The following is a 24,376-nucleotide window of genomic DNA, read 5'->3' as shown; positions in this document are numbered from 1 at the left end:
TGGTAAATGCCAAGCAGTGCTCGCTCTGGGACCATTCCCTGCCTCATGGGCAGCAGATCCTGCTGCAGATCTGCCTGCACCTCGGGAATTTCCCGTGCCTTTAGGCAGCCATCTGCATACAGAGATAAATGAGGAATCTGGGAATTCTCACAGGTCCTGGGATGAGCTGTGTCTGCAGGTTTTTTAAAGGCACATCCCCAGGGACCAGCAGCTGCTCTGTGTGTGTCCATCTCCCTGCACTCACCATCAGTGGAGGGAGCCAGGCCTCACACTGAGGATAATTAAGTGAAATAATCTTTCTTTACTGTGTCTTTCAATTCCCCACTCCCTGCTCTGGCTTTACTCTTCCCCAGAGAGCTGCTTTTTACTGCTAACACTACTTTGGCCAGAAGGCTCCATAAATCACCTGCTGAAGAACCCAGGTCTCACCTGTAGCTCTTCCAGTCATACCCCGTGCAACAGCTCCTTAACACATCATTCCACAGTGATGGCTCAGGTACAAATCAGAGAGCTGAATTCAAACAATTAAAGCAGTTTATAAGCTCATCCCGTGGCCTGTTTAAAAGCCAGGGTTAAAAATTAACCAGGGTTCAAGCAGAAGGGAAATATCTTGTTTCTGGTGCTGCCACTCTCAAGGAATATAAAGAACATGAGAACAGCACGGCTGGCCAGGCTAAGGATGTATTTAGCAAGATCCTGCTCTGTGGCACTGATGATTATGGAAAGGTTTAATCATCTGGCAGGTAAAAATAATCCTTCCCCCTCTTGGAAATCATCCCTGGCAAATTTTGTCCATTTGGAGCTGTCGTAAGGAAAGAATCCAGACTCTGGCCCAGGAGAGTGGAGTTGATCCGTGCTGCTCCCACCTTTTCCTCTCTTCTCTCTGCACTCATTTCTGTGGCTCTGCCTGGAGAAAGGTGATAACGACACTTCCTATATTCCATGTGGGACTTTCTTTACTTCCAAATCCTATTCCCAGGATACAGAAGGTGCACATGAATGGAGAGCACCTCACTCAGCTACCTGAACATCGTGGCAGGATGCTGCCCTTGTAACAACACCGTGAAACAATAGCAGTAATAACAACAACAACAAAAAGTTTAATAAGGATACCTCTTTAAAAAGAAAGAAAAAAAAATCAATAGAGTTTTGAAAAACGTGTTTTTCCTCCCTTTTCATCACTGTTCCCTTTCCCTTCCCCTGCTCCCTCATTCTTCTCCTCCCTGCCAGCCCTGCAGAACATGAAATGGATTTCCCCCCGCAGCTGGGAGCCTCTGCCAGTGGATATTGCTGCTGTGGAATGCTCTTATTTCAAGGTGCTGGCAGGGATTGTAAGACAGAGTTGAGCAAGTGAGTGAATTCCAAACTCACGAAATTACATGCCTACAGCACATCATATGGTTAATAAAATGGAAAAATCGAAGCTGTGGTCCCACCAGTTCTCTCTTTTAAAGCTCAGACACCTTTAGTTTATGAATTAGTAAGCCTTTTTCATTTCATAGTCCAGAGGGGATTGCTGCTTGCTGCCCTGCTCCTCCCGGTCCTGCTGTGCTGTGCTCTCTCATAACTTTTATTTTAACCTTCTACTGCTTTTAATTGCATTTGAGGAAGAATTCTGCCTGGGAAAATGCTCCCTTCCTCCCTGCCTGACAGCAGTTGGCTTTAGAATAGTCAGAAACATCATTAAAACTTGGACTGATTTTCAGTTGTCCCATTGAACATTTATAATGTTTCAACGTTACTTTGTGTAAATAGGGTGAAGGCAAACGCAGGGCTTCTCCTGCATTTCCATGGAGAAATTCAGGAAGAATTTTTTCATGGAGAAGGTGGTCAGGCCTTGTCAAGGGCTGCCCAGGGAGGTTTGGAGTGCCCATCCCTGGAGCTGTCCAAGGAATTCCTGGATGTGGCACTCAGTGCTCTGGGCTGGGGACAGGGTGGGGGCAGCTTGGACTTGATGGTCTTTGAGATTTTCTCCAACCTCAACGATCCTGGGATTCCTGAATGTCCCAAATGCAGCAGCCACACCTGGGGTTACTCTGCATGCATTAAACACCTTGGAATATATTAAATCTAAAACTGCTTGCAGACAAATCCTGTGGAACTGCAAATGCTTCCCTGAGCAGAGCAGCACGAATCCTGCTCCATCCCTCAATCCCATGGATAAGTTATGCCTGGAGAAGGAACATCTCTAATCATTCTGATAAGAGGCTCTATCCATACTTTCAAAATGGCATTTAACTCCCAGATTCTATTTATAAATGGACTCCACTTAACTCCTTGGATAGTTGACTTTAATAAGTGCTCGTGGAAGACTCGTGGAGCACAAGCACGTTGCTGAGGCTGGGATGAAATTGCTCTCCAAGGAATACTTAGGAATACTTGCAGCAACGAGTGGTTTGGCTAATGACAGCAAACATCCTTTTGTGAAGGCTTTATTTACACAGCACTCTGATTTATTCTGGAGTTGGGAAAAGACTCCTTCCCAAACAGACAAACCCTGGGGAAATGGGGATTGAACCGGCCTTTTTTGGGCAGTTATTGAAGCACATTCCTGACTGGGAGTGCTTTAGAAACAAACCATATCCACAGTGCTTGCCTAAGCAAATGAGGCTTAATCTCTGTGCTCTGATCTGGCTGAGCTCAGGCAGGTAAAGGTGTTTAACATGTTCTGAGTGTCACAGCTGGGTTCCCCTCCCTGCCTGACATTTGCTGCTTATCTCTGACAATTAGTTGTGCTGAAATCACCTTGTTTGTTCCTTTATCAGGGATGGAAGACAGCTCTGCACTCACAGCTCTGCTTGCAATCTTGTTTTCTACAGCACGATGGAATGTATTAACCCTTCACTCCTGCAGGGCTTTTACTTTCAGAAATTTCTGCTTTTTAATGGAAAGGCAAGGATTTATTTTTTTTCCAGGATGTCATCGGTGATACCCCAGGGATGTGTAATTTGTATAGGATTCATTTCTATATGCCTTGTAAAGTTGATGAATCTCTTGAGAATCTTTACAGAGACTACATAGATGGAAGATATATAATGTCTGTTATTACTACAGACTGGGGCATCCTGAAAATTGAGATTACTTAAGAGGGAATAAGAAGAAACCACCTAAAAATGTGCATAAAAGTATAATATTTTGATCAAATTAGTGATAACAATTTCCCTAACAAACCCTGGTCATTTTTCATTTTGATTATAGTTTTTCCCTACCTTTCACACCTGCTTTTCATGATGAATTGTGGCTGTTGCTCTGCCTCCTCAAGCTCTGCTGGAGCCACATGTATTTGGGATTTGCAGTGGTTCATTTTTAAAAGAGTTGTGTGAAAATGATCTTTATGTGTTTGGAGTCAAAATTAACCTTGAAAGAAAAGTCAAAACAACACAATGTGCATAGCTCTGATAAGTCATAAATCATAGGATGGGTTCATTCATAAATCATAGGATAAATCATGGAATGGGTTGGAAGGACCCTGAAGTTTATCCCATTCCACCCGTGCCATGGCAGGGACAGCTTCCACTGTCCCAGGGTGCTCCAAACCCCGTCCAGCCTGGCCTTGGGCACTGCCAGGGATCCAGGGGTAGCCACAGCTGCTCTGGGAATTCCATTCCAGGGCCTGCCCACCCTCACAGGGGAGAATTCCTTCCCAATATCCCATCTCACCCTGCCCTCGGGCAGTAGAAGCCATTCCCTGTGTCCTGTCACTCCAGTCTCTCCCCTGCTGGCTCCTTCAGATCCTGTTCTGAGTTTCCCTCACAAAAAGTGAATCACTCACTGCATTAACAAATTCAGCAGAATTGTGACATCCTGCACTCCTCATCCCTCCTGGATTCCACAGTGTTTAAATCTGTTCAGCTTTCTGTACTGGGTTTATCCTTCCCTACACAGGCTGCAGTTCCACTACAGTCAAAATTTAAGGTTTTTTTACTCTGTTTAGGTGGAAAGACTTTATTTCTGAAGCAGCTCTTGAGAGAACAGATCAGGCTTTAGCTGTTGCTCATTAACACCTGCCCATTAAAGTGTAAATTTCAGACAGTAACACAGAGGCACCACAGAGTTCACTCTGAATATTTCCTCTAAGAAGTTTTTTTGGGGGCGAATTTCAAGGTTTGCTTAGAGTTTTATGCTTTCAGCTCCATCCTGCTGTCCTGTAACACATGCAGCCCTGGAGGACTCCTGTGAAGAGTAACTTCATTCCTTCCCTCTTGACAAGAATTTGATGAGTCCAGCATTGAGCCATAGTGGTGCTACGTGATTTTTAGCCATAATGTTATTTAAAAATATGTATTCATTTGCGTTATTCAGAACTGCTAAACTTGATGGTCCTCATCCTGAGGACCTTTATTTCTAATTTTGTAAAACTTGGCTGAAGGAGAGATGAAAATTCACCTGATACACTCAATGTATCACAGGCAGCAGTGGTGGAAATCTGCTCTTCCTTCCACCCTTTCAGCTCCACAGATTTCAGCCCCACTGATTTTAAATGAGAATATTATTAATATTATTAGTACAAAGGCTGCAATGGCTTTCTTTTTGCTAATTAAACCCCTCCAATCAACACACCTCTCTTTATAAGCCTCCTCTAGGGGGTAGGAGGGTTTCATAAGAAGAAGAAAACTCAGCAGAGGAGGGAGGATAACTCACCATGGCAGGTTGATGGGACAGGAAACAAGCACCAACATTTCCAGGAATGACTCTGACTCCTTTCCCTTCACACGGAGAGAAGTTCCTCTGAAATCAACAGACATTTTTTTCTTTTTACCTGACACAATTTTTTCTACTGCCTGACAAAAGCTTTGGATCAGCCCTGGAGTGAAAAGGAGGAATCCAAAGGTAAATAATGTGTGCAAACAAATTTATTGTGAGGTGACATGAGATGAGAAGAGCCCAGAGACAGCACCTCTGATCTGAGCCTTCCCAGAGCTCTTCAAACACCAGCTCCTGCATTTGCATGAAAGTTGCATCTCAGAGAAGCTTCTAAGACAACACCAGGCAGCAACAAAGTGATTGCCACAGCCCTGACATCACTTTGAAAACACTCAGCCTAATTCTCTCAAAATTTGACAATTAATTGAAATTTGGTTACTTGCAATCACTGGAATGAAAGCAAAAAGGGACAAGTGTAACAAGGCAAAGCTGGTGGTAAATTGCAGCTCCTCTGTTTTAATTGCTTCAGAGTTGATGAGCTTTTGGTGGCACCTAGGAGTCAAATGTCCATGGAAATAGAGAAATCCCCACCTGAGTCAAACCCCAGGAATGGTGATTCCAGCTGGCTGAGGCAGTAAGGGATCATCCCCAGAAGTTGGAAAAAGCTGGATAAACCCCTCCCAACACCACGTGCTGAATTTCCATACACTGATCACTGCAAAGGGAGAAAAATGTGATTTCCATAAAGGAGAGCCTGGTTGGATCAATCCCAGGAGCAGGGAGAGGGATGGGGCTTTGCTGAGCACTGATTCCACACCTGGGGGTACAGAAGACAGCTAAAGTTTTTGAAATGTGGAGAAGAAATAAACGTCTAGGAGGTGAAAGGATTTTAAATTACTTCTAAGGCTGAAGATTTGCTCTCAGGGTCAAAAGGCCCCTGTGCTTGCCTTGCAGAAGGATGGCAGAAATTTTAATTGCTGGCTAGAAAAAGAAAGCCATCATGGGAAAATAATTCCTTGCCTTTTTTAGATAAATCAGGGCAAATTCTGGAGAGCTGTGTGTGAATACAGCCAGGGGAATTGAAATTAGAAGCAATAAGGGAGGTTAAAGCTCCAAAACAAATCTCCAAGTGGGAGGAAATGGTGTTATCACTCACTCCTAGGCAAGCTGCAGTGCATGGGACAGCAAAGAATTTGAGGTTTGCCTCTCTAGGCTCAGCTCATTCCCAGCTTAGGAACAGCCTGCAGACAGACCTGATGTGAAATCCTAAGGGACCACCTGACAATGGAATATCAGGTTAAAAACCTGCTGGGCTGTGCCTTGTGCTGGGGGAGCTGGGGCAGCCCACTTCAGGCTCCTCATCAGGCTCTAATGAGAGAAAGGCATTTGCAAAATTCCTGGCTTTTTCTGAATAAATTGGACCATTAGCTGCCGAAATAAAACACAAGACGTGAAAAAGAAAACATTACTCCCTGAACAAAGCAAACACGCTCTGATTAATTTACTTTCTTTCTGAGTTGACAGCAGAGGTCAGCAAGGAAGACAACAGAAAATCCCATTTTCTCAGCTTGGTTTCAGGTTGTTTAGGGAGGTCACTGCGAGCAATCACCCACCTGGGCACTGAAACGTTACCTCAAATTACCTGCAAGTCCTGGCCACTTTTTATCCTGCTGGTTTGGTGTCACATCATGGAAACCGTCGGCACGCTTTCGCCTTTGGAAATCTTTTTCCTCAGACACTGGATTTTCTTTTTTTTCTTTTTCCTCCATAAGCTTTTGTTCCATTATAATTGTAATAAATTATGTTGTGAAGCTGTGGTTTCCCCATTTCTGGAAGTGCCCAAGGCCACCTTGGAAGGTGTCCCTGCCCATGGAAGAAGGTTGGAGCAAGGTGAACTTTAAGGTCCCTTCCAAGCCAAAGCATTCATTCTATAAAGTGGGAAAAAACCCCCCAAAAATAAAATGTCATTTATTTTAAACAGCTTCTCTAATCCATTTCTTTTTTTCTTTACACTCATTATTACATTTTTGTTTAAATATTGTATCTTTGTTTAAATGTTGTATCTAGGGAGGAAATCATCCCTACAACACTCTTAAACAACAATTAAAGTGAAGCACTGGCTGACTCAGCATTAAGTTTGCTCTCCAATCCTTATCTCTCACCTCTGCCTTCAAAGCTTCCTGTTCTCCACACTCCATAAACCCTGAACACTAGAAATAACGTGCAGACCACAATTAGCTTTTTCCAGAAAAAAAATAATTTAAAATGTAATATAGAGATGGGATGTTATTATTGTGGTTTTAATAGAGGTAATGAATTTTAAAAAATTGAAAAAACACAAAAAATTACCAATAATTTTGTATCATTTGTGTTTGTATAGAAAAACTTATAAAGAATAAAGATGTTGCTGGTTAGATTTTTCTCTAGCAAAGAATTGCTTAATTTAGACATATTTAACATGCCCTTTTTTATGATTTTTTTTTTTGGTAAATCAATAAAAATAAAAACAAGGAAAAATATTTATTTCATCATTATAAACAATGGAACTGAGTGGATTATTTTTGACACTTCTGCAGTGCAGCAGAGAGGTCTATTTGTAGAGAACCAGAGCCCTCCTTTGATGTGGGTGCTCTTAAACAGCTTAATTGCAAGGCAGATGGTAAGAAACAACACGGAAAAAAATCAACCCTGATGAAACAAAACCCGGCATAAAGGTGGAAAATTGCTTGAGGAATGCTCTGGTCTCACAGGGAGAAATCTTTCTGTTTGTAGCTGGTAACTGCAAACTCCAAGGCTGTGATTAGGCTGTAATGCAGAAGAGGTAACACGATGTAGCTGATGAAAACATGTCAACACAGCATGAGGGAAAGAACAAGGAGGCGACTTTTGCCTCAAAAGAAAAGTTTCAGATCTTCAAACGCGCTCCGACTTCAGTAGCAACAATTGGGGGGAAGAAAAAGCTGCAGTACAAAACATCCAAAGTATTTTATCAAATTTCTCCAGGCTTGTTAACGATATGGGCCGCAGAAAATCTAGGATTCTTCCTTGGGTTCCAAGGTTTAGGTGCAATACGATGTCATGGGGGAATCTGGCACAGGACCAAACACAACCTGAACTCCAGGAGCACCTCCCCTATGGAGAAAGGCTGAGAAAACTGGGGGTGTTCAGCCTGGGGAAGGGAAGGTTCTGTGGAGACCTCATGGGAACCTGGCAGTGCCTGAAGGTAGCACAAGGAAGCCAGAGAGGGACTCTGCATCAGGAACTGGAGAGGCAGCACAAGGGGGAATGGGGCCAGACTGAATATATGCAAGAAATTCTCTCCTGTGAGGGTGGGGATGGGTTGGGATGGAACTCCCAGAGCAGCTGGGGCTGCCCCTGGATCCCTGGCAGTGCCCAAGGCCAGGCTGGACAGGGCTTGGAGCAGCCTGGGACAGTGGAAGTTGTCCCTGCCCATGGCAGGGGGTTGGATTAGATGATCTTTAGTATCCTTTCCAACCCAAACCATTCTGGGATTCCGGGATATTGGTGATGCTGTTGGTGGATCCCTCAAGGTGGAATATTTGGTGGCATTATGGGGAACACTAAAAGTTGCCAAAAAGGGCCTCAACTCCAGCTGCATTTTCTGCTTTAGCCATATTAATGATAATTATATTACAGATATGGATACAGAGAGGCTTCAAGCCAAATAATACAATATAGAAGACACCAAAACATGAGGAAAGCAGTGTCATCTTACTAATTCCAAAGCTAGAACTGAAATTCCAGCTGAAATAACAACTCCCTACAGGCAACACAAATGTTTAGAGGGGAAAAATATAAATTATTCAATTATTCACTGCTCCATTGCAGTGGAGAACCACAACCTTGATAGTCCCCAAGGGATTTCACCCCAGCCCAGGCAGGGCATTTTAGGAGTGAATTACCCATGGATTGAATCGATGATCAATGGAAAAGACAAGGAATTTAGAGAATAGATCATAGCAATCATGGCAAGAAAAGCAGTGGAGTTTTCTTGTTTCTGAGGAATGACTGTAAGAGCAGAAATAGAAGAAAACCTGGCCTGAAAGCGAAAATTCAACTGGAGGCTCACAAATCCCTCTGGTGACTTCAAAGTTTTTAAAATTTCCAAACTGTAGGTGTGGGCAGAGCAGATATCCTGTTTTTGAGGAGTCACAATTATCATCTTAAGGACTTTTTTTTCTACCTTTGTTATTTCAGAGACTCATATGAAGGGCTGGAAGGAACTTAAAGCCCATCTTATCCCAAATCCCTTCCATGGGCAGAGACACCATCCACTACACCACCAGACCATGGCTAAATCTAAGGAAATGGTAAATAAAATAAAAATAAGAATAATGCAATTATAACTCCAGATAGGGGCTTTGTGATTAAAATGTTGCTGTTTCAGGAAAGGGAAATAATTTCACATTTTGTGGGGAATGAATAAAGGCAAAAGCTGGACTTGCATGCGAAAATGCTTAAAGATCTTCAAATAAATATATTTACAGTATTATTGAGATTATTATGTGACAGATTTTGACCACTGGCAATGGAATTAAGAGCTCTTTATAGGGTTCTCCATCTAAATTTCACAACTGCCAGATCCTAATCTCAGGTCTATGTCACGCCTTGTTTGTTCCACGCTGTGATGCTCCCTGCATATCCATTAGCCACACTTTTTTCCCTCCTTCTCCTGAGATTCTCCCAGATATATTGCCCTTCTGAGATTAAAATCTAGACCTAAATCTTCAAAGCAATTACACAGACAAAAAGCAGCAATCTCCTCCTGCTCGGGGGAGCGGGAATGGAGAAAGGATGGGAGATTCTCAACGTGGGGAGGAGGCACCACATCCTGCAGGAGTGATCAATACCTGGACAAATATTCCTGCCTTGATCTCCCTGCTCTGTAAAGCTGTAGGAGTTTGTTGCAGATTTTAATGGAAAGACAATTGGACAATATGGATTTTTCTCCCCCCTTGGGAAAGGGTGTGTTTAAAGAGCTGAAGCAAAACAAACGAGGGGTGGAAACAGCAGCTTGGGTTCGTTTTCTGCCTTTGTTTGAAATAAAATGTTACTGATGTTTTTGGTGTCTTTGAATACTTTTTTTTGGGTGTCTTTGAATAGTTTTTTCGGTGTCTTTGAATGAATACTTTTTTTGATGTCTTTGAATACTTTTTTTGGTCTCTCCGAATACTTTTTTTGGCAGGTTTTCTGAATAAAAATGAGTAAATAGAGAGAAAGAAGCTGCTTTTGAGGTCCTCAAGAATTGGATTTTTGGAGTGTATTATGCTTGTTTATGTTCTAATCACTGTGAGTGACATAAAAATGAATTCATCATTTTTTTTTTACAAATCAAGTTTTATAGTGAATCAATCCTAAATCATTTTATACTGGCTTTGTTCCCACATGTACTTAAACAAGTCGTGGTGCCTGGGATCACTACACTGGCATTTATTACTTATTTTAAAAGGCAGGAGGCAAAATTTTTAAAGCATTTCATGCCATTATGATCCCACAACCATTAATAAGTGAGGAGGATTTTTTCCCACCACAAAGAGAAACTTCAACTTAAATATGCACAGCGAGAGACTTTGCCTAGAGTGTCACCAGAGCTGGGATTTCACTGAGCACTCAGTGAGCTCCTCATTTTCCAAGGTGGGTGTTCAGGTGTCAGGGCAGAAATCAGCTTCTCTCAGACCTAATTCATGCCTAAAGTTGTCCAATGAATTTGGGTATTTTTTAATAATAACTGCACATGGGAAGTGATGGGTGGACTGTGGTCTACACAAAGTCTTGCCTGTAATCCAACACAAACCAGGCTGTTCCAGTATTTCCAGCATGAGCAGAATCAGAAACAGGAGTACCTGGGAGATTATGGATCAAAATCACTGTAATTTGCAGATTTTACTGCATTACTGAAGAAGAAACAGAGGAAATTTTTCTTTTGGGTGCAGTTACCAAAGATTACAGAAGACAAGAAGGTCGGAAAAGGATTAAAATAGAAGAATTTAAGAGTCTTATCATTAGCCACACTTCTTTTATGCTATTAAAAGCAAATCCACCGAGGTTAACACTAAAGAATGTTGTCTATGAAGTTTTCTTGATTTTAAACAGAAATAATTAAATACTGCTGTAGTTGTCTCAAGAAACAAATCCTTCTCAAGATCAAATATCTCCTTTAAGGTATAGAGGGGATTAAGTGCTATTGCAAAAATGTTCATGTAACTCTATTTAGAGCCATGAATTATGCAGGTAGAAAAAGACCTATAGCAGAAATAAAATAATAGTAAAAAAAAGGAACAAATACAGGTGGCATTTATAAGGTCAGATACAGAAGAATTCGGCCCCTGGTGCATCCCACAGCTCTCGGCTGCAAGTGACAAAGTTATACAATCCTGCAACACTAAAAAGGGAAATTTAGATTTGCAATAAAAGAATTGAAATGGGTTTTGCCTACCAGGGCCCTCCAAATCAGCACTGTGCACCATTTGCACTAGCGAATGGTTATTCCATGAGGCAGCAGACATTTTGATGTGCTGGTACCTTATTTGACATTATTGAGAGGGGAAGTGATGCTTTGCTAGAGTAAAAAGTGGATTTACCTAAATCAAATAATAGGATTTTGTTTACTGGTAACATCCTTTAACTTTCACTGTGTGTTCTGGTCAATATTTTGGGGTATTTTAAACATCTCCTGGTCTCTGGAGGAGGAAATAATCAGTGGGCTCAGAGCAGACACGTGAGCTACACGTTGTGATTGTGGCTCTGCCAAACCACCATGGGAAATCATTCCATGGATGTTGGTGCTTCATTTGCCCTGGTTCTTTTGGGGAAAAAAAAAAACAAAAAAAAACAACTCCAGATGCCAAGTCTTTTCACCTGGGTTTCCCTGTAAAATTGGAAGATTCCTGTTCCATGGGTGTGTTGTGAAGATAAATAACACTTAACAAGGTGTTTTGATGTACGCATGGATGAAGTCTGTGGGTTGCTCTCAGTAATTTCATTGGGATTCAAACTTGATTTCTTTTCCTAAAATTTATATTTCTTGCAGTTCTTTTTAAGGCTTCCAGAGGGGAAAAAAGAATTGAAGATTGTAAACCAAGAAGAAAGAGTCTTAAATCCTTTGATTCTACTTTTGTTCTAATGGTGAGGACCTGAAAGGAAGGTTTTATGGCTAAAATATCATTAGCTGCTATGACTGAGGTGCTTAGGACGTGCTATAAATTTCTCTTAACTGCTGCTGATCTTTAACTATAATCCACATCTAAACCTCACATCTAATCAGCCAACTAATCAACTTTTTAATCAACATTTCACAAGTAGTCTTGACCTCCCTAAGACCACAGCTTTATCAACGATCCTGAAAGGCACTGCTCCGAGATTGGGAAATCCTGGGCACTGTATGAGGCTCAGAGTTCGGATTTTTATTCAGTATTTTGACCTTGAAACCTCTGAATTCATCAGATTTGTCAGTGACAAAAGTAAGATCGAGCCCTGGCCGCTGGGGGATCCTGTGGCAGACTTGTTTCACGCTCAGAAGTCACCAAGGGGCAGAGCTAGCAGCTCTCCAGCAGTGGGATGATCCCAAGGGATGATCCCTGAGGGCCAAGGGGTTTTCCAGGGCTGACAGCACCACCCAACACCCCTGGCAGGACAGAGCCAGCGCTGCTGCCTGTGAATTTGGCCCCACATCTGGATTACAGCACAGAGCCCACAGCTGCACCTAGAGGAAGCTGCTCCCAAGTGGGGCATTCTACCCTGGGGATGATCCCGGTGAGAACTGGAGATGTGGAGCCCAGGAAAAGGGAAAAGCCATCCCTGTGAGTCCTGTGGCAGCCATCCCTCAGCTGCTTGGAGCTCCAGCCAGACGAACTGGATGTCAAACAACAGCTTTTCAATAGACACATTGGGGTTTTATTCTCCTGTGGGATTGGGAGTGATGAAACCTATTCATGGCAAGCACTTGAGGGACAATGTGGCTGCATATGGGAACAGCCTCCTTGTGCAGCTGCAGCTGCAGGGCTGTCACACACAGCCCTCACAAAAGGCTCCATCTCCCATCCTTTCTGGGATATTTCCCAGGATTTAGTCCTGCCTGGTGTTGATGGCTGACCTGGGCTCAGGTCTGATGTTTAAACAGATTTATTCCTCAGAAACCAGTGGTGGATAATGAATTTAATTCCATGAATACAGCAATGACTCAGCCACACATTTCCTCCCTCCTGTCCCTTCATGTTCCAGGCTGGACTGGATAATCCAAAATCTTCCATACCAGAATCACCAGTCCTAATTGCTCTCCATCCCACCATTACTGTCAGTCAAACTGGGGTTTTAACTTTGTCTTTATTCCACCCAAAACAAAACAGCACAAACACCATTTTTTCCCCTCCTCAGCAGCACTGAGAACAATGGATTTAATTCCACTTTAAATATTTAATTCTAATTTTCTACAAGTGGAAGAGGAAGTTTGAGCAGCCAAGAGATGTTCTCCTTCCAGTGAATGAAAGGATGAGGTGCTTTGGTAAAAATCTGGGGGAAATCTCTTCTATTTATCAAGAAGGTAGAGAACCTAGTGCTCAATATCAGCTAAAGGCTCCACACCAGGACAGTCACACTTTGTGGTGACAGTTACGACCTCCATAACATCGACCTTTTTTCCAAATGAGGTTTCAACCACAGGTCCAAATTACAGACATTTATTACTGGAGATGAAGGAGTAAATCCATGACTGGGGGTAATAATGGACAGTTTATCTTTTATGCACATGAGTCTCTGTAAGGGAATCCAGAAAATCCTTCACCAGTGACTTCCAGGAGTGCTGCTGGAGCAGGGCAGAGCACGGGAAGCCAGATGAGGGAGTCACTGCTGGGATCTGTGACCCCCAAGGGCTTTTCTTACCAACATATTTGGAATTCTTTGGTTCTCCTTCAACTGCTGACTTTTCTTTGCCCTTCCCACACTACACCCCAAACCACGCTATTGGGCTCCATGTTTCAAGAGTGTTTTGCTGCTGAAAGGTCACAATAAAATCTCTCTTTCCTGAGATAATTCTGCTCTTACATTACTTAATTTCGCTCTAAGACAAAGTGCAAATAAAGGGGTTAAGTAAGGGGTTGTACCCAATGATAGCCTGAGTGATCATTTCCCCTGAGCTCATTGCAGTCCTCTGGGGTGTTCTTAATGAGGGATTTTGACACAGGGGATGTAAAGTGACTCCTTTGCTCTATCTACCTCCACTTGGTACCTCCATCCCTGGACGTGTCCAAGGCCAGGCTGGACGTGGCTTGGAGCACCCTGGGATAGTGGAAAGTGTGGAACAAGATGGACTTTAAGGTCTTTTCCAACCCAAACCATTCCTGCAATTTCAACGAGGGTGATCATAACAAATTAATAATTAGATGAATACACAGATCCTAAGGATTGAGCACCAGCTATTACCAGAAATACACAGAGGATAAAATATGCTGTTTACCAGCTGAAACAACAATCAGGCTGATTTAGGTTATCAGCTCTCTCATAGCACAAGACAAAATTAAAATGAGCTACTGTGGAGTTAATTTGAGATGTTTATTTTTTCACTACACTTTATGCACCACGAGGAGAAAAACTGGTGGAACAATTTTCATAAGCAAGTCGAAATAACTGGTGTTCAGGAGATAACAGGGAGATCTCTGTGTGGGAAAGGATCTGGTAAATCATTCCTGCCTTCTCTTGCAGAAGTAGGCTGAGGAGCTGGGAGATTTCCTCCAGGATTAATGCAAATCAATGTTTTTGGGATTTAAGTGTGGGTAATAACTCCTTGTGCCATTTCACAGTGATGGAATGGTTTGGGTTGGAAGGGACCTTAAAGACCCCCCCAGTTCTAACCCTCCACATGGGCAGGGACATCTCCCACTATCCCAGAGTGCTCCAAACCCCAGCAAGGGGCTCTTCAACATGTCAGGTGGAAGTTGCAATTTTTTTTTTTTTTTGCATAGACCAGATGCAGGGCTGACCTCCCCAAAATGTAAAATTTCATTAAATCCAGCAGAAATGTGGGGATCAACCTTTCAGAATAGCAGTGGCACAGGCTCAAGGCAGATTATTGGAGGACATGGATTCCTTTGGGTTTCAGTGCTCAATGCTGGAAGCAAAGGGAAAGGTCTAGACTTGGTCTCAGGAATAAAAAATATCCTATAAAACATCCCTCATTTAATAGAACCATTAAGGTCTGAAAAGATCAAGATCATTAAGCCAACCCCTCCTCACACATTTTGCCCAAGAGTTGAAACTGCAAATTTATGGAAGAAGCCCCACAATTTCCAAGGGAACGTTTCACATAATTGTTTTATCCAGTACATTCCATACAGGAAAATGCACATCAGCAAAGCTTTTCTTTTATTCAGGAAGCACAACCAAGCTCTGACCTCGCTGACATTTAGGGGGTTTGATCACTGGCACTAAATGCTTAACAAGCAGAGATTTGATTGTGTGGCACAAAGCCTGCATAAATTATTTTTAATAGTCTGATAAAATCCCTTGCATGGGTGAAAGATGCACAAAGATTTGGGTAGTGGAGAGGACTCTCCCTTGAAAGATTTATAGGATGCCTGTGTTATGGGAAGAGAGATGGGGTGTTAAACTGCTGGGAACTGTTTGACTAAGAGCTAAATAGAATGGGCTAAATTCTCTCTCATTTTAAGGAGGTCATGAAAACCAGATTCTGAAATATTCACTCTAAAAGTGGGTTCTAAAGCTGTGTAAAAGTACATTCTAAAAATACTCTTGGCGATATGGTTTAGTGGGGACGGTGGTGTTTGGGCAAAGGTTGGACTTGGTGATCTCAGAGGTCTTTTCCAGCCCTAATGGTCCTGTGATTCTGTGAAAAAAAATGAAAATATCTGACTCCAGTAAAGCTGTTCTGTGTCAGGTTTGTTACTTATCGATATCAGCCCCGTAAACATCTCCAAACAGGACGAGGGAGCACCCAGAGCAAACCTCCTGTAGGTTTCCCCAATATTTTGGGAAGATTCTGAGCAAATAAAACCCTTCCTGAGCTGAGCTTTGCCTCTAACTGAGCTGCCTCCTTTGCAAGGTTTATCCTTGTAGGTTTTTATGCACCCCTGAAATATATTGGGTATTAAAACACAAAGCCAGGCTGATCCCTGAGTACAGCCCCTCTTATTACAGTTCTACAAGGCAACAGCAATAAAAAAAATCATCCTGTGAGATACACAAACTGATCTGCATTAGTTAATTTTCATTAGTTTTCATTCAACTTCATTATAATCACAAGCAATGGTCTGTTTTAAGAGAGTGGAGTTTTAATTAAGCTGATCTTTGAGGAGGAAGTTGATGGGATTACATAAAGAGAGCTCTTTTTCAGCGTAATGAAAGTTGGTATAACTTTACCAAATTCAATTATTTCTTCCCAACACAGCATGAAAAATATTTGGGAAACGACTGAAACAATTCTTAAAGCAAATTATAGCCCTGTCAGAGAACAAGAAATCAGTGTGTCAAAACACGAGGATATTTCTGTACAAAGCATCCAGCAAGTGACTTCATACAGACGATCCCTGTCTGAATATTATATTCCTCATTAAATCTATCTACAGCTGCAAAGAGGAATATTTTCTGTTTGCCATTGGAAATTAAAAAAAAATAATAATAACCTGAATGAAAAACGTCCTCAAACATAATCCAAAGAAGGATGCAGGAAAATGTTATATTTTAATTCATCTAAGCTCACTCAGTGCTGTAAAATCCTAGGTGCAGCTTTACAGCTTTTGTGAACCCCAAATCACTACATTTTCTGCAGTAAAACCAGACCTATAAAATTCCACTCACTCTTCTCAGGTATACATTTTTAATAAGTGGATTTTATATACTGGTTCCCTAAAAGAAGGACTGAAATTGCATTCGACCACGGACACTGCACTGTGCATGTTCTCAATTAGAACAAATTGTGATGAAGGCAGAGATGCTCCAGGATCATCCTGGTGAGCCCTGGGGGCAGTGGCTGGAAAAAAAGCTGGTGAAATTCCCTCTGCCATGGATCTGATCCCACTGACATCAACACCTGGCTGGAAATGAAGGAGCCAGGAGGGAGCAGCAGCACTTGAAGGGTTTTTGTATAATTTTCTAATACAATTATCACAAAATTCCAGACTAGTGGGGGTTGGAAGGGAGCTTAAATCCCACCCAGTGCCACCCCTGCCATGGGCAGGGACACCTTCCACTGTCCCAGGCTGCTCCAAGCCCCAGTATCCAGCCTGGCCTGAGACACTTCCAGGGATCCAGCTTTTCTGGGAAATGCATTTCAGGATTTCATCACCCTCATGGGGAGCAATTCCTTCCCAATATCCCATCTAAACCTACCCTCTCTCAGTTTGAAGTCATTCTCCTTGTCCTGTCCCTACAGTTCCTGTGAAATACCCATATTTTTTCTTCTTTTAGATCAAGACAGATTTTTTTAAAGTTTACACCCAGCATTTTCTTGCAGGGCTGAAATGTACTGAGCAATGAGACACTAGTCTTTAAAGGATGCAAAAACCATAGAGAAAATTGAACATATTTGCTGGTATTAATCCACTTTTTATCTATGTCTGTGAGAACTGTGCCTATGATGCAGCACTTATAGATTGCAATTCCTACTGCTTTATCATTAAGTAAAATATTAGACATTTACCTGGTCAAGTGTAGCTCCAGAATCCCAGGAACACTGAGCTTGGAAAAGCCCCCTGAGATCACCAGCTGTGCCCCATCCCCACCCTGTCCCCAGAGCTCTGAGTGCCACCTCCAGGTGACACCTGCAGGGATGGGCACTCCAAACCTTCCTGGGCAGTTCCAGTGCCTGAGCAGCCTTTCCATGGGGAAATTCCTGCTGGTGCCCACCCTGAGCCTGCCCTGGCCCAGCCTGAGGCCGTTCCCTCTCCTCCTGTCCCCTCTGGAGAGCCTGCCAAGCATCAGACAAAAGAGAGCCACGTTTGAAAGGAGTAACTCGGTTTGTGGCTGCACCTCTCTGCAAACAGAGAGGGTTTGTGCATTTTTCTGTTCCAGCCTGGGTTTGTGAGCCCTCCCTGTCACAGCTGAGTGGCTCCTGGCAGCTGACACCCATTAGGTGACATCTGGTGCCCTGGACTTGCAGGCAGTGATGCCTCTGTGGTCTCCTCCTCCACAGGGCACAGATGGTGGACATTGATCCAGTGACCATTTAGCACAACTGGGAGGGGAAGTAATGAAAGGACACTGCAATTCCCAGGCTCCCTGCTCCAAGTTTTCTCTCCCTCGAGGAAAATCAATGCAAAATGTGAGTCACTTATCAGATATTTCACATCCAGGAAGGTACAAGCACGAGCACAGCCCTGGAAATCTGGAAACGCACAGCTGGTGTTTTTCTCAGATGGCTTTTTTTTATTTTTTCTTTAAAAAAATAAATTTAAAAGAATAGGAAAAGAAACACAGGTATAAAAATAAAAGCAAAAAAACCACATCTCACACAAAGACCCTGAAGAAACCAAGAGATAAGCAAGCTCCCCACATTTTATGAGTAGAAGATCATGGCAGGATTAGCCACAAAGCCATTAGAAAGTCTCGCTAAGGTCACAGTGATTGTCTGGAGAGCAAAAGTTGTTCAACGGTGATTGTGCTTCAAAACACAAACTACATCCAGTAACACCACTAGCAGCTGTAGCAAAAATAACTCCAGTGAAAGCCTTCATACTTCTTTTTGCTTATACTTTTAAAATTTCCTTGTCCAGCCATTTCCAGTCGGGGCTGTCCTGGTGTTAAAGAGCTTCCAGTTCCATCACAGATAAACCTCCAGCTATTGATCAGAGCATTTCCCACCCCAAGAACCAGGACACAGATTTGAAACCTGTTTTCCTGTGGCAGCAGAGCAGCTGGGAGCAGAGGAACTATTCAGGCTCCTCTCAAACCATCACTCCAGGCTCCAGAGGTCACCTTTGCTGGGGGGATCATTAATAAGCCGCACATTTTGCAAGGATTAACACCCACTAAACCTTGGCATTTATTCCAGAGACTGAGATCAATGGGACACTTCAGCACAGGACTAACAACATCCCTGAGCTGCTTCTTTCCCTCTTTAATCATCTTTGGGAGGGGGTGCATAGGCAGCAGTTCAGAGGGTTTGTTTTCTGGTTTATTTGTGGAGCTGGGAACTAATTAATCCCCTTGTTATCAAAGCAGAGCCTCTGACTGGGGTTGTCCATAACTCTAAAGTGGAGCCCTGAACAAACCACATGGAGACAAAGCCTGAGGTTCAGGCAGAGGAAAGAGCTTTGTGGAATACAAACAATGGATAAAGTAGCCTAATTCTGGTTCTTGATGGATCTAGTGTGAAAAAGAAGACCAATACACTTTATACTTAGAATTGTGTCTTTTTGCACTCAGCAGAAAATCTGTTTGAACATTTATCTGTCAAACATGCAGATCTCTTTTTTTCAGTGTCATGTCTCCATCACGTGTGTGTGCCCCAAGTAAAATAAAATCTACAAAAACCACAGAAGAAACAGCTATTGCATATGAAGGCATATTTCCTATAATTGACATTATTTTTTCTGTATTAATGTTCTTCAATATCACCCACAGTGCTAAAACACATGGAGAAGGCACTTAGTGCTTTCTGCAGTTGCAGGGGGAGAGCAAAATAAGGATTTAAAAATAATAATAATTTTAAAAAATATTAACACAAAAAGGTAAAAATTGTGAACATTGCTTCCATAGCAAATCCCTTTCCTTTTTCTGGAAGGCTGCATTTTGGAAAAGGATCCAAAAGGAGAGATCCTTTTTCTAGAGCTTCATTGCTGGAGTGGTTGTGCCACCTCCCTCCCTCGTGGTGGTCACTTGCCCAGAAGTCATCAAGAATTCAGGCTGGTTTGGTTTCATTGTATTTTCTTGGTTTCTCTGCTCCAGCAGCAAACTTTTTGGGGAATTCAGAGTGCAAAAATCCATATTTGTGGGATTTCAAGGCCTCTTTTATGCAAGAGCTGATCATTCCCCAATGCCTGCACTGTTCAACTACCCAGCCTGTCCAGCAGCTCAATTTACTTCCTAGTACATTTTAATTCTTACAATGCAAGTGAATTATGATGGATTTTTGCTCTCAGATCTCCAATATCTGTCTCTGACAAGACTTGGAGGAATATTCAAAAGACAAAAGTGGTGTAACTCCATGAATCTGAAATTACATCACCTCCGTATTGAAAAACAATTGTAAAGTTGCATTAGCGAAAAATTACGTTGAAATTCACTTTAGAACGTGTCTAACAGGACTGAGGGGAAACAAAGCCAATAATTTGGGAAACGTTTACTGATTAGCACTGTAAAATTAATTAACTCAATCTTGAGCAGTGCCCTGGATTCATAAAGAGGAACAATTTGGGATGTGTGGAGGTGTCCCTGCCCACGGCAGGAGGTTGGAATGAGATGATCCTTTAGGTCCCGTCCAACCCAAGCCATTCTGCGATTCTGTGATTTGGGATTTTAGAGTAAGCAGAACCCTCTGCATGGGGTCAACACCAAACAGCGATTCAGGAGGGTTAATGGAAGGATGTCGGAGCAGAAGGTGGCACTGACTGAGTAAAGCACCTCATGGGATGGGATCATACTCCTTTGTTTGAAAAGACTCATCTCGGGCCTTACATTTTGCCTTTGTGGTCGCAGGGATTTGCCCTTGAGCGAGCTGATGCTTGCGCACAGTGGAGAGTTGAGATCATGTTAGTCCTTGATCTAATGCAGTTAAAAAGTTGATAAAGACATCCTGGCTTTATCTCCTCTGTCTGAAGGAGAGATAGAAAAGCTGACAGAGCCACGGGGAGCTGGAGAGCTCCGGCTCCTGAAGGCGCAGTGACAAAACCCCACGTGTATCACCCCAAGGCATCTCCAATTTCCAGGAGCAAACAGAGCAGAAAGTGGCTTCCAGCCCGAGTTTGTGCAAGAGACACCTTGGCTCAACTTCTAATTCCCTCCTGTCTCCCAGCCTGTGCTCCTGATGCTCTCCTGTCTGCTTTATAGACCAGATCCTATCTCCCAGGTATTTTTAGCCTACGACAGCATCCCGAAAGCTACACAAGGACATTGTGCACTTCATCCTGAGACAGGAAACTTTTGTCACTCCAGAGCCAACTTTTGAGGTGACTGGAGGCCCAGCCCAGGCTGCTGAGGTTGCCCCAGTTTGCAGGAGTTGTCTGTGCTCTGACACTGTCGAAACCCCAAGAGGAGCAGCCCTTCCTTAAGGGTGGACAAGTTTTGTTTAAGGGGTTTCTGACAGCTGGAAACACAAAAGACTTTCAGTTGGTTTGGTGGTTTTTTTTTTTTTTTTTTTTTTTTTATCATCAATATTTCCTTTGGTTTTGTTTCTTAGTTTTTTTTTTAAATGTGGCGTGGTTTTTTTTTTTTTTTTTTTTTTTTGGGTTTTTTGTTTGTTTTTTTTTTTTTTTCTTTTTTCTGGTAGAATATCGCAATTCTTCAAAAGCAAAATATTTGACAAAGAAATGTTGATCTCAATGAATTTTTGTTTTGACAGGGTACCGGGCAAAGCCACAAAATTGTGGTAACATGAAAATGTATTACCCTGACCTCTAGGAAAAGACTGGTTTAATATTCAAATTTATCATCACCTTCTGTGTCATTTCTCAAAAATATGGGCAGAATCTTTAATAGGGTATAAGATAGTTCAGAAAAATCTAAATCAGAACTTTACAAGTTCTAATGAAAAGAAAATTCAGATATTCAGAAGTTCAAAATTCAGCTGTAGGAGTGTTACAGACTTTGTTGAATGACAAAAAATGAGACCATAGAGAGGTTTGTGTTGGAAAGGACCTTAAATCCCACCCAGTGCCACCCCTGCCATGGCAGGGACACCTCCCACTGTCCCAGGTGCTCCAGCCCCAGTGTCCAGCCTGGTCTTGGGCACTGCCAGGGATCCAGGAGCAGCCACAGCTGCTCTGGGAATTCCATCCCAGCCAGGAATTCCTTCCCAATCTCCCATCCATCCCTGCCCTCTGGCAGTGAAGCCATTCCCTGTGTCCTGTCCCTCCAGGCCTTGTCCCCAGTCCCTCTCCAGCTCTCCTGGCAGGGCTCTGAGCTCTCCCTGGACTTTCTCCTCTCCAGGTGAGCCCCCCCAGCTCTCCCAGCCTGGCTCCACAGAAATCTTGAAGTGAACAATTCACCTTTTGAAGAGACAGTTCTAAAATTTTTTTTTTAACATTCTCAATTGGAAATTGGAAAATTTTAACAGCATTAATTTCCTCAGCAACTGAAAAACTCTGTTCCCAGTCTTGTTCGATAAGAAAGGAGTAAGGAAATTATTTTATTTTGACATAGAAAAGGCTAATTTTTTAATAAACTTTTAAAATTGGCTACAAGAAGCTTGGGTTAATCTGTTGCAAGCAACTTTTAGTCTATTTACTCTTGATACCACTTAGAAAAAGCCCCGTAATTATTTAGAAGAAATTTTTTAATGAGGCAATACCTAAAATTCCATTTTAAATTTTGTTCCTAATTAAAAATGGAGCTGCTAATTATAATGCCTATCTCCTTTAGAAGGTGCTGCAAGGCTTAATTAATTGTCAGTAAAGCTCATTTGAGAAGCTCACAGGAAGAAAGTGCAAAATTGTTTATGTTAATCAGGAGGAGAGCTCTGAATGGGGCTGGCAGGGGTTGCTGGGCTCCTGTGGGCACATTCCAGGGGCTGCCATGTCCTGCTGTCCCCATTTCCCACCCCAAGAGCCGAGCAGGACAGCTGAGGTGCTTCCAACGTCATCAGAGAAGGTTCCAGGAGAGCTGCAGAGGGACTGGGGACAGGGGATGGAGGGACAGGACACAGGGAATGGCTTCACTGCCAGAGGACAGGGATGGATGGGATTTTGGGATGGAATTCCTGCCTGGGAGGGTGGGGATGGGTTGGGATGGAATTCCCAGAGCAGCTGTGGCTGCCCCTGGATCCATGGGAGTGTCCAAGGCCAGGTTGGGCTTGGAGCAGCCTGGTTTGGTGGAAGGTGTCCCTGCCCATGCTCACTGGCTGAGCTTTAAGGTCCTTCCAAGCCAAACCATTCTGGAACTCAGCGATAAATTCAAGTTACTTTTCTCACTAAGAGAAGGGGACTCCCCTGCCTGACTCTGCCTTGTCTCTGCTGAAGCAGTCCCAAGAGGGAAAATGGAAATCCAAGAAGGTTTGAAGTTCAATCACAATTTATGGCTGTGCTACTTTAGACAAGCAAGTCTCCCCTCCCCTTTTTAGTTTAAATTTGTTTAATATGTAACATAGGAAGGGGCAGTTGAGTGAAGAGGGCACTCAGGGCTGGGATGTGAGTCAAGTGGCAGCTCCCACCCCACGGGCTGAACCTCCCAGAGCTCAGGACACAGCTGTGGGGACCAGGACCAAACAAAACTATTCCCACTCCTGTTCCAAACCCAAGCCCATGCAGTGACCCAGTTTTTGAGGAGAGAGGTCTGTGATTACCTGACAGGAGCTCATATTTGTACGAGACGAGCAGCAAGAGCACATTTAATCTTTCATGCTCCTCTCTGACAGCTGTGCTTTCGCTCGCTCAGCTTTCTTGAAGGATGAGCCAGGCAGGGCTGATTTTTACACATCCCGAATTTCCAGACAGGGATATGCACAAACTGTAGGAGCTGTTTATCTGATTGAGGCACTAATTGTGCGGGTTCTGGCTGGAGCAGCGTGGGGAAGGCAGCGCATTTCACGCTTAATACCGGGGAAGAGACACGCAATGCTCAGTGGATAAAAGGCTCGTGGTCCCAGCTGGGAAAACAGTTCCATTATCTCCCAGCTGCACAGACCTTCCACACGGCTCCGTTCTGCCTCGCTGAACACCCTGCCTGCCTGAGAGCTCCAAACAGTCCTGCAGAAAATTGTAGAGATCCTGAGACATCTCCCTGCTCGGAGCTGTGAGTACAGAACCGTGCTGGCTGCCGCGGTGTGGATGGTGCCGGGGAGCCGCGTTTGCCGGGCTGGGATTTTATCCTTCCTCGCTCGTTTCCATTTGCTTAAGGGGGAGAGAAGGGGGAAAACTCGCTGCTTTATTTCTCCTGCGTGGCTGTAAATGGCTGATGCTCCAAACGTGTGCGTTCTGGGCAGAAAAGGAGGTGTAGGATGAATTTGTATGCGTGTGAGGGCTGAGGCAAGCAGAGCCCAGACTGTGCTGGCCACAGGCACCACAGGTGCATTATTGAGTCTATCACAGCTCCGTGCTGCAGTGAAACGGGCAGCACAGAGCATGACAGTGCTAATTCTGGCACTTCCAGATGACTTTCTGCAGCATATTAAAAGCTGAAGTGGGTAATGAGAGCCTAACCTCATTTCTGCCAGCTGAAGGCAGAAAAGCAATAAACATAAATCTGCAGGAAAATGTAGGTAAGTCCTAAAAAGAAAGTTTTTCCCTGTTGCTCATTTGAGTCACCAGAGGAAAATATAAAGCAAGTTCACAGCCTTTGCTGAACTTTGGGTCGGCACCCAAAGACCTGCAGGAGTGTTCGTTTGGATATTGTTATTTATTTACACTGCATGACACAGCTTTAAAGGGTGTGATACTTTATCAAAAGTTTGGGAAGTCTGTGCTTCCAGAAACAAGAGCCTGACTAGAGCTTTCTGTTAAATCAGATATTCCCATGGTGCTTTTGGGGTGAGTCCTTGGATTCAGACAGTTGTTGCATGTGGAAAGGGGCTCCTCCAGCAGCTTCTGCAGGAGCAGGATGCTCCAAGCTG

General features: G+C 43.3%; 1 protein-coding gene across 1 annotated transcript in view; it reads left to right on the top strand.

Annotated features, from left to right (window-relative positions):
* Window positions 1-23,368: 23,368 nt before the first annotated feature.
* LOC128814001 (contactin-6-like) overlaps window positions 23,369-24,376 on the top strand; it is a 125,554-nt gene continuing 124,546 nt past the window's right edge. The window contains exon 1 of the mRNA XM_053989503.1: window positions 23,369-23,559. The gene's annotated coding sequence lies outside the window, so the exon portion shown is untranslated. The remainder of the gene's footprint in view (window positions 23,560-24,376) is intronic.

The sequence above is a fragment of the Vidua macroura genome, chromosome 13 (genome assembly GCF_024509145.1).
Source record: "Vidua macroura isolate BioBank_ID:100142 chromosome 13, ASM2450914v1, whole genome shotgun sequence".
Classification (NCBI taxonomy): domain Eukaryota; kingdom Metazoa; phylum Chordata; class Aves; order Passeriformes; family Viduidae; genus Vidua; species Vidua macroura.
This window is presented reverse-complemented; position numbering and strand designations above follow the sequence as displayed.